Raw genomic sequence first — 6792 nt, forward strand, 5'->3', positions numbered from 1 at the left:
CATCTACTTCTAAGCATGTAATAGTTTAATGAGTGTTCACAATCATAGACGGTGTCAAAGATGATATATTTATATGTGAACCTCTCCTTCTTTATTACGTCCTATTAATTGCAACAATGACCAAGGTCTACGTTTGTCCACCCACAACAAGTTTCAATCAACATTTTTTTTATATGTGAAGCCATCACTTCTCATAAGATCATTACATGATTTTTCATGCTTTTGTTCTTTATTATTATTTTTCTTTAGATCATGGCATGAAGCAAGGCCCTCAACTAAAACACTCTTTATAATATGACTCACGAGCTCGAATACATTGGGGGTGACACAAAGCAAAACTCAAACCTAGAACAAACTAAAAACTTTATTCTCCTAGAGAAAGATAAAACCAAAAAGGAACGAACTAAGAAAAAGGTAAAGGCAAAAGATGTGATGGTGATACGATACCGGGGCAACTCCCCCAAGGTTGGCACAAGCCAAGGGGATTGCCCATACCCGTGCTTAGTTGTCTTCCTTCGGAGGTGATGGTGGTGGAGTTGTTGCAGAGGTCTTGAACTTGTTTAATTTCCTCTTGAGCACAAAATTCTGCTCCTTCAGATCGTTAATTTCCTCTTCAGGCCTCAACACCCTTTGGCATAATTCTTGCTTACTCTCCTGCAAAAGATGAGAAGGGATAACAAAATCTCAGGCTTCTTCCTTGAGTCAGGGAGGCTTGACTTCTTGAACTCCACATGTGTGTTTCCAGATATCATCAATAGGTTGTGGGTCATCAAGAACATTCTCCAACATAGACAAGTTATCTGCTACGGGGTTCTCAGCACCCTTCCTATCAACAACATGCAAATCAAATTCTTGTAGCAAGAGAACCCATCTGATAAGTCTAGGTTTAGCATCTTTCTTTTCCATGAGGTACTTAATAGCAGCATGATTAGTGTGAATAGTAACCTTGGAATCAACAATGTAAGATCTGAACTTTTCACATGCAAACACGACTGCTAAAAGTTCCTTCTCCGTAGTAGCATAGTTTCTTTGGGCACAGTCTAGAGTTTTGCTAGCATAGTGAATAACATTCAACTTTTTATCAACTCTTTGTCCTAGGACATCACCCACAACATAATCACTAGCATCGCACATAATTTCAAAAGGTAAGTTCCAGTCAGGTGGTTGAACAATAGGTGCAGTTATCAAGGCCTTCTTAAGTATTTCGAAGGCTTCCTCACAATCATCGTCAAAAACAAAAGGAATTTCCTTTTACAAGAGATTGGTAAGATGCCTAGAAATCTTAGAAAAGTCCTTAATGAACCTTCTATAGAAACCAGCATGACCAAGGAAACTTCTTATACCTTTAATGTCTGTAGGGCATGGCATTTTCTCGATCGCATCAACCTTAGCCTTATCAACTTCAATACCTCTTTCAGAAATTTTATGTCCTAAGACGGTGCCTTCATTAACCATAAAGTGGCACTTCTCCCAATTCAAGACAAGGTTGGTGTCTTTACATCTCTGCAAAACTCGATCAAGGTTGCTGAGGCAATCATCAAAAGAAGACCCATAAACGGAGAAGTCATCCATGAAAACCTCAACAATATTTTCACAAAAGTCAGAGAATATAGCCATCATACATCTTTGAAAGATAGCAGGTGCATTACATAAGCCAAAAGGCATACGTCTGTAAGCAAAGGTACCGAAAGGGCAAGTAAAAGTGGTTTTCTCTTGATCAGATTGTGCAACAGGTATTTGGGAGAAACCGGAATAACCATCTAGAAAGCAGAAGTGTGTGTGTTTAGACAATCTTTCTAGCATTTGGTCAATATAGGGCAAGGGGTAATGATCTTTCCTGGTGGCTTTATTCAATTTCCTAAAATCAATCACCATCCTATAGCCAGTAATAATCCTCTGTGGGATCAATTCATCCTTATCATTAGGGACAACGGTAATACCTCCCTTCTTAGGGACGCAATGCACCGGACTTACCCAATCACTATGAGCAAGAGGATAGATAGTACCTGCTTCCACGAGCTTTAGTATTTCTTTTCTTACTACCTCTTCCGTCTTAGGATTTAATCTCCGTTGATGATCGACAACTGGTTTGGAATCAGGATCGGTTTTAATTTTGTGCTAGCATAGAGTGGGACTAATGCCCTTAAGATCATCAAGAGTATATCCAATAGCAGCACGATGCTTCCTCAGAGTTTTTAATAACTACTTTTCTTCATGCTCTGAGAGGCTAGCACTAATAATAACAGGATATATCTCTTTTTCATCAAGATAAGCATACTTAAGAGTATCAGGTAGCTGTTTAAGCTCGAACACAGGATCACCCTTTGGTGGGGGTGGATCTCCAAGCAGTTCAACAGGCAAATTATTCTTAAGGATAGGATGTTGTTCAAAGATAACTCTATCTATCACATTCCTTTCATCCATATGCATATCGTTTTCATGCTCGAGCAAGTATTGCTCTAAAGGATCAGTAGGAGGCAAAATAATAGAAGCTAGAGAAATAATTTCATCCTTACTAGACAACTCTTTTTCATGAGGTTGTCTACCAAACTTGGAGAAATTGAACTCATGTGACACATCTTCAAAGCCAACAGTGACAGTTTGCTTCTCAGAGTCAATATGAGCATTGACAGTATTGAGTAAAGGTCTGCCAAATATGATGGGACAAAAGCTATCTTGTGTGGTAGCAAGAATGAGAAAATCAGCAGGATACTTAGTTTTACCACACAAGACTTCAGCATCTCTAACAATTCCCAAAGGGCAGATAGTATCTCTATTGGCAAGCTGAATAGTGACAACAATAGGTTCCATCTCGACAGGTGCAATCTCGTCTTTAATTTCATCATATAAAGATTGACGTCTTGCACTAACACTAGCACCCATGTCGCATAAACCATGCTAACAATGATCTCCTATCTTAACAGAAACAACAGGCGTGCCAACAACACTTCTATGTTTGTTTCTAGCATGCGGTTTAGCAATTCTAGCAGCATCTTCAGAGAAGTGAATATCATGGCCATCAACATTGTCGGACATGAGATCTTTGATAATAGCAATGCTAGGTTCAATTCTAATTTGCTCAGGGATGTAGGTGTTCTAATGTAGCCCCTACGTATCACAGTCGACGCTTTAGAATGATCCTTTATTCTAACACGGAAGGGTGGTTTCTCAATGTAAGCACTAGGAACAATATGATCATTATAAGCAATGACTTTCTCTTCAACTGGATTGGGTTTAACTGCATTGACTTCTAAGGGAGGATGATATTTAAACCACTTCTCTTTAGGGAGATCAATATTAGCATCAAATGATTAACATAATGAAACTACTATCTGAGAGTCAAGTCCATGTTTAGCGCTAAAATCACAAAAAATACTTGTTTCAACAAAGGATTTAACGCAATCGAACTTAAGATTCATACCTGGCTCCTTACCTTCATCAAACTCCCAATCTTCAGAGTTGCGTTTAATTCTTTCCAATAAATTCCATTTGAAGTCAATATCTCTCTTCATAAAAGAATTGGTACAAGAAGTGTCAAGCATGGTGCGATTATCATGAGAAAGCCGTGCATAAAAGTTCTGAATAATAATTTCTCTCGAGAGCTCATGGTTGGGGCATGAATATAACATTGACTTAAGCCACCCCAATCTTGAGCGATACTTTCTCTATCACGAGGCCAAAAATTATAAATATAATTCCAATCACGATGTACCAGATGCATAGGATAAAACTTTTGATGAAATTCCAATTTCAATCGGTTGTAGTTCCATGATCCAGTATCATCACATAGCCTATACCATGTCAATGCTTTATCCCTCAAAGATAAGGGAAAGACCTTTTTCTTGACCTCATCCTCGGGCAAACCTGCAAGCTTTAATAAACCACAAACTTCATCTACATAGATTAGATGGAAGTCGGGATGTGATGTTCCATCTCGTGAAAAAGGATTAGCCAACAGTTTCTCTAGCATACCCGAAGGAATTTCATAACAAATATTTTCAGTAGGTGCAGCAGGTTGAGGAGAAACTCCTTGTGCTTCCATTCGAGGTGAAGATACTCCAAACAAGCTCCTCAAAGGATTAGTTTCCATAGTGACAAGTGACAATAAATTTCAGCACACTATATAAATGTTTCCTTACCAAATTCCACTTACCAAAGGTGATTCACTCCCCGACAACGGCGCCAGAAAAGAGTCTTGATGACCCACAAGTGTAGGGGATCTATCGTAGTCCTTTCGATAAGTAAGAGTGTCGAACCCAACAAGTGGTTTCCAACAAGGTATTCTCTGCAGGCACAGAAATTATCGGTAACAAATAGTTGTGTGGTAAGATGATTCGTAGCAAGTAGCAAGTAGCAAGTAACAATAGTAACAAATGTGCAGCAAGATGGCCCAATCCCTTTTGTAGCAAGGGACAAGCCTGGACAAACTCTTATAGGAAGTAAAGCGCTCCGAGGACACATAGGAATTTCTGTCAAGCTAGTTTTCATCATGTTGATATGATTCGCGGTCGCTACTTTGATAGTTTGATATGTGGGTGGACCGGTGCTTGGGTGCTGCCCTTACTTGGACAAACCTCGCACTTATGATTAACCCCTCTCGCAAGCATCCACAACTACGAAAGAAGAATTAAGACAAAGTCTAACCATAACATTAAACTAGTGGATCCAAATCAGCCCCTTACGAAGCAACGCATAAACTAGGGTTTAAGCTTCTGACACTCTAGCAACCCATCATCTACTTATTACTTCCCAATGCCTTCCTCTAGGCCCAAATAATGGTGAAGTGTTATGTAGTCGACGTTCACATAACACCACTAGAGGAAAAACAACATACAACACATCAAATTATCGAACGAATACCAAATTCACATCACTACTTATAGCAAGACTTATCCCATGTCCTCAGTAACAATAGTGACTACTCACAAAGCATAATTATGTTCATGACCAGAGAGGTAATGAATAGCATCAAGGATCTGAACATATAATATTCCACCGAGTAATCCAACTAGCATCAACTACAAAGAGTAATTAACACTACTAGCAACCTGACAAGTACCAATCGGAGTCGCGAGACGGAGATTGGTTACAAGAGATGAACTAGGATTTGGACATGAGATGGTGATTGTGATGAGTCCCCTCCGATGAGAGGAGTGTTTGTGATGACGATGGCGACGATTTCCCCCTCAGGGAGGGAAGTTTCCCCGGCAGGACGGCCCTGCCGGAGCTCTAGATTGGTTCTGCTCAAGTTCCGCCTCGTGGCGGCGGCGACTCCTCCCGAAAGCCTCCTCTTGATTTTTCTGGAACGAAACCCTCCTTATGGCAAAAGATGGGAGCCAGAGGGGCACCAGGGGGCCCACAAGACACCTAGGCGCGACCAGGGGTAGGCGCGCCTGGCAGGATGAAAGCATGATGCAAAATGGACGTATCACGCACCCTGGAGGAAGGGGCGGATATACCACCCCGGCCTCCAGGTTGGGATCGTCTGGACCGGGAACATGGGCGTGTGCTCTACCCTCAGTCCCCATGCCGGGGCCTCTCCGCCTGGATACCCTGGTGCGTCCACCCTGCCCCAGGCGAGAGGTCCCCGGTTCGCAGACCCATACATCTGCCCGAAATAGCTCCCGGCTAGCAGGTGTGCCCCGCGAGGACACCCGCGCTAGGCGTCCCCGCGAAGCTACCCCCGCGGGCCACCCTAGCGGTGCTGTTCATACCTGTTTGCGTGGGGGCTGCCCTCGGGGTCGCACGCGTGCCTCCTATCCTAGTGATGGCCCACGCTGCTTCCTCTGTAGCCCGGACGTGTGCCGACGTGGTCCTCGTCGAACTGTGCGCGCCTCCAAGGGTTGATGTAGTCGGGCCTCCGGTACTCCCCCTCGTTCCGTGAATCCCGCTGGGGGACGCTGGGTGACGTCTTCCCAGCGCAGCCAAATCCCGTGCCTCCTGCAGTTCCCACCGAATCCCCAGTTGGGGCGGGCCTGAGTGGGTGTTTAGGACGCGCCCTCGTGGTTCTCCCGTTGTAGCCCCTGGCGATGTGGGCCAACGAGCGCGGCTCCCATGGGGGCGCGCTTGGGTCTCGCCGGCGGCATCGCACCCACGATCGTGCCCATGCCCACCGACGCGGCGGCGTCGGGCGGTGTGTCGGCGCATGAGGTCATGCTCCACAAGGAGCTCGACATGTCTGTGTGTCGGGTGCTGACAGACTCAGAAGGGGGAAGGAGCCGCCTGAACGTGTGGGAGGGTCCAAGCGACGGGGGGACACCATGTGGTTGGTGAAGGCGGCAGCCCCCGGCGCCCGTTGGAAGCCTGTACAGCATGGACGTCGGCTGACGGGGTGGCGGAGCATCGCTAGGCGTCTCGGCCCGCCTGCGCCGTCCGCGCCACGCGGGCGGCCTGCCTCTCTGCGCGGATTCGCCGTCTCCCTACCATGAGTGTGACGAGCTTCAGTGGGCCGAGCCCTGGGAGAGACCTTGACACGCCCCTACCTGGCGCGCCAAATGTCAGATTTCGGGCTCCTCAAAACCCTAAAGATTCGAACTCAGGCGCGTGTACGATGATCTCTTGTGGGCTCGCCTCCCCTAACTCTCTACTCGCTTGGGATGGTAGAGAACTCACTCGATGGTGAGGGAGACACATAATACAACAGTTTACCCAGGTTCGGGCTGCTGAGAAGCGTAAAACACTACTCCTGCTTTGGTGGATTGCCTCTCGGCGAGGTTGATGGATGAACTAGTACAGTGCTTGAGGGCCTCCTGACGCTTGGTGTGGTGCGCATGGGTGAATGAATGAGTCGGA

At 45.2% G+C, this 6792-nt stretch overlaps 1 pseudogene; it reads right to left on the minus strand.

Annotated features, from left to right (window-relative positions):
* Positions 1-5428: 5428 nt before the first annotated feature.
* On the minus strand, positions 5429-6343 carry LOC123441612 (annotated as a pseudogene).
* Between the last annotated feature and the right edge of the window lie 449 nt (positions 6344-6792).

This window comes from Hordeum vulgare, chromosome 3H (genome assembly GCF_904849725.1).
Source record: "Hordeum vulgare subsp. vulgare chromosome 3H, MorexV3_pseudomolecules_assembly, whole genome shotgun sequence".
Taxonomy (NCBI): domain Eukaryota; kingdom Viridiplantae; phylum Streptophyta; class Magnoliopsida; order Poales; family Poaceae; genus Hordeum; species Hordeum vulgare.